At 43.0% G+C, this 6,822-nt stretch overlaps 1 long non-coding RNA gene across 1 annotated transcript in view; it reads right to left on the reverse strand.

The window, feature by feature from the left end:
• Positions 1-1,508: 1,508 nt before the first annotated feature.
• Positions 1,509-6,822, reverse strand: part of LOC138149247 (uncharacterized) — a 7,252-nt gene continuing 1,938 nt past the window's right edge. Inside the window, exons 2-3 of the long non-coding RNA XR_011165268.1 lie at positions 2,193-2,310; positions 1,509-1,789 (exon numbers count right to left, since the gene is read on the reverse strand). This is a non-coding gene — a long non-coding RNA (uncharacterized lncRNA). The remainder of the gene's footprint in view (positions 1,790-2,192; positions 2,311-6,822) is intronic.

Genomic DNA, 6,822 nt, shown 5'->3' on the forward strand with positions numbered 1-6,822 from the left:
TAGTCATGTCCTTCTACAAATGCTCCACTTAGAGTATACATAATTCTAGGTGCTTCCTGTAGATTTCTCGACATTTTGTGGTGCTTAGAGCATGTGGGCTACTCATAGGTTATCTCTCACTAGCCCACAACTAGTTCAACTTCTTTTCTGGTGTGACATCTAGCAGGACTATCAAATTCCCCTGTCTCAGGAAAGGGAGCCATCATATTTTTGTCAGTCATTCATTTCCTAGCATAAAAAATCCCTCCTTTGTTCTCTACAGCACCCTGTGACTCAAAATACATGCTAATTAGTAATAACCATGGTAACAACCCCAATCATCACCTTGGGAATGCCTCCCCACTCTTCTAGAATATGAAAACTTAGGACTTAACAACAAAACTGGAAAACCTTAGGACAGCCATGTGGTAAGCCAGTTCTAACAGTCTTTTCCTTTGTCCTACTGAGTCACACACACCACCAGTTAAGAGCCATAACAAGGTGGGGGTGATCAGGATTTTGCCCCAATACACAAAATTTAGCGGGTTTTTAAAAGCTAAAAAGAACAGAGTTTAGCAGCCAGTTGGCAAGAATAATTAGTTAAATAGAAAGCTACAAGATTGGGGGGATGAGAGAGGATGGGCTCCTTACCCTTACCCCTCTGCTCCCACTGGCTTTCTCAATATCAGTCATGGGGCAGCTAGGTGGCGCAGTGAGTAAGAGTGCCGGCCTTGGCGTCCGGGACCGGATCAGTTCCGGCCTCAGATACTTAACACCCACACAAAATAACTGGCCTTGTAACCTTGGGCAAGTTACTTAAACCCAATTGCTTAAAAAAAATAAAATATCAGTCATGCATTGGTGACTGAGGATCTCTCTCTTCATGCTCTGGGGTCATAGTCGGCTGCCTCCCTCAAGCAAAGGAACACTTTATTTCACTTGCCCAAGGTATGGTTTATGTTATTTGACCCAGGAGCAAAAATTCCTTATTATGATTCTGCCCCCAATTCAATTTAGTTCAACAAATAGTTATTAAGTGCCTACTATTTACAAGGCACTGTATCAGTCCTAGGAATGCAAAGAGATACAAAGACAAAAATAATATAACTATGTCTGCCCTCAATCAGTTTGCATTCCATGACAAGCTTCCCCAGTGATGGATTACAATGTATCCTTTTCTTCACTTACATGGTCACTACAGTAGCTCAGCTGCCCAAAACTTCTCACCTGGACTCTTGCAAAGCCTCTGATTATTCTCCCTGCCTCCATCCTCTTTCTACTCTAATACATCTTCCACATGACTACCAAAATCATTTTTCTTAAGCATAGTTTTGCTCATTTACTTAATAAGCTGCAATGGCTCCCTATTACTTCAAGGATCAGATATATTGAACCCTAAAAATAAATGACCAAAGAGTCACAGACGTTATGCAACCACTGTTAACTCTAAAAAAAAAAAATAACCAAACTGCTCACAGAAGTAACTGTTAATTCTGAAAAAATAAAGTAAAATCAAAGACCTAACAGTGTTATAAGCAAAAAGCTTCCTTTATTCCATTGGAGGAGGGAAACTAGATATACCTGTCCAGGTCTGCTCTTGGAGGAGACCCACTGCAGTGAGGTTGAGCCCTGATACATATACCAGTGGCGAGTTGTCGAGTTGTAGTTGTGATAGTGTCGGGTAACAGCAACCATGGAGGTGAGTCTGATTCATAGCAGGGCTCCATGACTAGAGTGTGAGTCCTATAGGTGCTTGTCCAAGCTCAGAGATCACCTGAGGCTGGTGTGAAACAATTCTGGAATTTTGCTGCTGTAGAGATATTCAGAGGGTGAGTGCAAAGGACTGTTTTTATGCAAAACTCAGGACAAAATTTGCTTGCTGGGTCTTAGCTCTGGAAAACAGGGTGTCTGTCTCCTAATTGCAAAAAGAGAGGGGTGGTCTTGATAGGGGGATCCTAACAGATATAAACTCCTCTGTTTAGCATTTAAAGCACTCTGTGACCTGGCCCCCAAGCTATCTTTCTGACCTTGATAAACATTAACTCACTTGACTTTACTTCCCAGCTATTTTCTTTTTTTTTTTTTTTAAAGCAACTGGGGTTAAGTAACTTGCTCAAGGCTACATGGCCAGGTGTTTCTGGGTGGGTAATAAGTGTCTGAGCCCAGATTCAATCCACATATCATCTCAACACTGGAGCTGTGCTCTTACTCACCATGCTACCTGGCCGCCCCTCTTCCCAGCTATTTTCAAGATGCCACACTCATGATCCATTTTCCACTTCTGACAGGGAACTCAAGCTCCCCACTCTTTTCTCCTTCCTGTATTCTGTTCTAAGAAAAACAGATTATTCTTTAATAAATCTCATTTGGACACATAAATTTCATGCATGAGTTTTGTCCTATTTCCCTCACTAGTGTGGGCACTCAGTTACCACATAATTACTCTTTTGGAGAGACCTTAGCTGCTAAATATAGGAACTGAAATGGATAGGACTTGGGCTCCTCTTCTTGGGGGTAGACATCTACATTGGTGCAGAAATGTTCCCTGATGTTGGCTCCACCTGATGGACCCAAACTGAGAAGATTCACAAGGTCACCTCCACATCTGGACATATCCCCCCTGAGACTGAATTCAGTTTACTCTGGAAAGGAGACACAAAGGGTAAAAGTCAGCCAGGATTCCCCTCTGGTGCTCCCAATTGAGCCCCCTTGTTCTAGATGACTCTGGATAGTCTCCATATACCCCTTCTTCCCTCCCTCCCCAACTGGAAGCCTACTGAAAGAGAATCACTTGCACATTGGAGAATTGAAAGAAGAGAGATCCAGGGGTAAAGTCATTCTCTTTTAAAGAACTACTGACTCAATAGTTCTTTCTATTCAGTGGCCAATAAGAAGGTCATTCTGCCATTTCAAAGTCCTTCATCTATGAGTCACTCATGACCAGAAGCCAGGGGTTGGGGGGGGATGTTATCCCCAAAGTGTCAAAGCACTCAGATAGCACCCCTGGTTAGGTAGAATCAAGAACAGCTTTGTGTAAGGCTAGTTCACATATAAATGATCTCATTTGTTGTTCTCTTACTGTGGAGTAAGTCATTTAAGTACTGTGGGCCCCATTTTATGGACTTGTAACTAGGAACTAAACTCAGAGATGTTATAAGTGTTATGTCCAAGGTTATATAGCTAGGAAGTGACAGTACTCAAACTCCTCTGACCCCAGAATGAGGGCTACTTCTGCCACACCATGGCAATCTCAGCCAAGGTATGATCATGGGACCATAGCATCACAGATTTAGAGTTGGAAGGGACTTTAGAGGTCATTTAGTCTAACACTTTCTTTTTACATATAAGGAAACTGAGACCCTGAAAAAGAAGTCATGTCTTGGTGGTAGTAAGTGGCAGAATCAGGATTTTAATCCAGGCCCCATGACTTTAAATCCACTACTGGGAATGAGAATGGTGTACTGGAGGATCTCCTGCCTGGTTGTGATGGCACATCATGGGAAGTAGAGGGAGGTAAAACTGGTACCAGATTATAGAGGCTTTTAAAGGCCAGGCAGACAAGTTTGAACTATCAAAGCAGCTGGTGAGAGTGGGGGTGGAAGAATAGGATGCCAGCTGAAAGGCTTGAAATTCCTCCCTGTCCTGCCCCTCATGCCATGCTGCTCCCCAGCAGATGAAAAGCACAGTAGCTCTCTGGTATGGTTTCCAAATGTCTGAAGCATCAATGCCTGGTGGAGGAGCTCAACTTCTCCCTTCTTAGCCCATGAGTCACCATTTCCCCAGAGCCCAACAGGATACACAGCCCTGGCGGAGTGCTAAGAACCCAGCTGCCTCTGGGTCAGTGGGGAGAGATCAGGGCTAATGAAGGCTGAGAGGCTGAGCATGGTGCTTGACACACAGTGAGTAGATCCAGACGCCCTGGTTGATTGGTGGACTCAGGAACTCATGCCTGTGAAGATAAGGAGAGAGCTGCTTCCTCCCAAGGCCCAGCAGTCCAGGATTTGGACTTGGTTTAGTGTCAACATCACTGATGCCATCACTCCTTATCCCATGCCACCCATGATGGATGACCAGCTTGGACTTTGCAGGGGTTGTCTGGATTTATTTTTGAGAGTACCCAGGATGGCCATGCCACCTGGCACTCCCTAGATAGCAATGCTTCTGCTTCCTGGTGGAAGCCTCTAAAAGTTCCAGGTGGCCAATAAGATCTAATGACCACAGAGGATTGGTTACCTGCCATTGGGCCTGTGAGTCTGGAGTCAGTACTGTGATTTTCACTAAGTTTGGATTTGTCCACATGTTTATTGGGCTGTTCTGCACAGGACGGATCTGCTTTCTTCTCTGGCTCTCAGGGTAGTTTTAGACACTTTGCAAGAAGAATTATATCCTTCCTGGCCACTGTTGGCTGAAAAAGCATATATACTTCCAGATGATCATTATTAAAATTAGGCGAAAAGAAAAAGAGAAAACTTTGTGGGGAAGAGGTAGGAAACCTAATAGTTACCTTTAGATATTTAAAGGACTGGATTGTATGAGGAAATAAACATCACAGGATGATAAACTTAAAATAGGAAGGTTATCTAGGGTAACCCTCTCATAGAATGGAACATTGAAGCATAGAGGGAGCAAATGATTTGCTCCAGGACAAAAAGGCAGTAGAGGTGAGATTTGAACCTGGGTCCTTTTATTCCAAGGCCATGGTTCTTCACACCGTACTGTGGTTGCCTTCTCACAAAGATAATGAGCTCATGTCTTCTTTTCCAGCACTCACAGGAAGTTTCCCACTTCCCACCTCCAGCTCCAACCTCCCAGGGCTCTCTCCCTGGTTATCTCCTTCTGTATCTGCCTGGAGTTAGGTTAGCAATTGGCAGACTGAGTTGAATCCTTGCTTCAGGATTTTCCTGGGCACCACTTCTGTATCTCCTTGAGAGCAAGGATGGGAGATCTTTATCACTCTGGCTGCCTTAGGGATCCCTTGACTGTAGGACTGGGAAGAAGTGGCCTGGGTAGGGACTACCCACAACTCAACTGGGAACCTCTTCTATGGGACACACTCCATGGAAAGAAAATATGTATGGAAAGCATCTCTTTTCTTGGGAACCAATTCCACAAGCCTATTGTGCCCTTACTTAACTCCACAGAGAGTGGGGAGACAGGGAGAATGTTAGTGAAAAGGCCTAGTTGGCCATTGGAGGTGGACTTTGATGGGGACAGAACAGAGCCCAGTTGAAATTTGATTAATGCCTATTTAGCTTCCTATAAACTGCTCAATGTTTTGAAGTTTAGGTATCAATTCCTTGGGAGAGCACAATAGTAGATATAAGTTAAGTTATTGTTATCAGGTTTTAATTCTTTCTGTCAATTAGCCTTGTGAGTGTTTTATAATTAGCATTTCTTTTGTGTATAGGAAATAAATACCTATTTCATACCTGATTCATATTGTACATTGAGTATCTTTCTGTTTTTACCTTTGGGGGGGAATATATGAGCCAAAACCTAAGACTTAAGTCAATTGTTCCTGGGGTCCTACAATTGGAGTATAATTAGTAAAAAAAAAAAAAAAAAAAGAACTTTAATATCTCTCATGAAAGGCCAGGCTTCCCCAGAGTTGAACTTAGTCTGAGAAAATGCATGGATTCAGAGTTGAGAGAGGCCCATTAAGGAGACAGAGTAGGTACAGGACCCTAGTACCTTGGGCCAATGAGCAGTTATTAATATTAGATATATGAACTATTTTGCAAATCATGCTTTGCTGTGCTTTCTTTTTCCCCTGAAACAAAGGCCCACATTTTTTTACTATGTTCTATATGGTACTGTATGGCTACCAATTATGGAGTTGTTCAGTCTCCAAAGAATAAAGAGTGGAAGATGGCCCAGAAGTCACTGAAGAGCTATTTATGAATCAGTTACACCACGTCACTAATAAGGAATTTGGAAGAAGTGGTAGAGGATTTCATCGAAGAATTATGTGAGCAAAAGAGGAGCTTGGGCTGGTCATATGGCAAGAGTGATCAGTAACCTGTGGACCTCCTAAATGCACCTTCCCAGTGTGGAGAGCAAACAAAGAAGGTCCCTCTTATGTTGAATGAACTCCTTGAGGCATTCCTAGAGGAGGCCATGGACAAGCATCACACAGGATGGGTCTCAATCTGCATTGTTGTGGGGAATAGCCACATCAGTGAATCACAGATCTACTGGAAGGATGAATTTTCTAATTCACAAAACATCAGGTAAAATGTGAGTTTTTCTTTTCCATTCATGCAATTTCTCCTTTATAGCCTGCATTCTGTCTTCCTCTAGGGACATCTATATCACTTAACAAACAACTGCATAGAACTCAGGTCTCCTAACCCCAAGTCCCACCTTCTTCTCACCTCTCCATAAGCTTCCCTGGTTCTGTTTCACTGGGAGCACCACTTATCCCCAGCATATGCATTTAACCTGAGGCCCTGGGAAGAGGAAGACTCGGTAACTTCTCTTTGATGAGGAAGTTGAACAGGAAGATTTCATCTGATTTCCTAGAACCTGTTAGGGTGCTAGTTGGGGAGTGAAAACTTGGTGATTCTTTACCAATAGTGATGTAGGCAGAAGAGGAAGAAGAGATAAGGGGAAAGTCTACTACCGTGTTTCCCTGATAATAAGACACTGTCTTATTAATTTTTTTGGACAGAAAAACACCAGAGGGCTTATTTTCAGGGGAGGGCTTATTTTAATGAACATTGACAGAAATTTTAATAAACAGATAAATGTGAACAAAAAAATGTACCTTTATTCAATAAGCAAATCACTGGGGAAGAACAGGATGATGCACTCACTGCTGCAGCTCTGATTGGATGCAGCTCG

The sequence above is a fragment of the Petaurus breviceps genome, unplaced genomic scaffold (assembly GCF_028583685.1).
Source record: "Petaurus breviceps papuanus isolate PSGF00001 unplaced genomic scaffold, PetGlider_PUasm1.0 90845, whole genome shotgun sequence".
NCBI classification, from domain to species: Eukaryota; Metazoa; Chordata; class Mammalia; order Diprotodontia; family Petauridae; genus Petaurus; species Petaurus breviceps.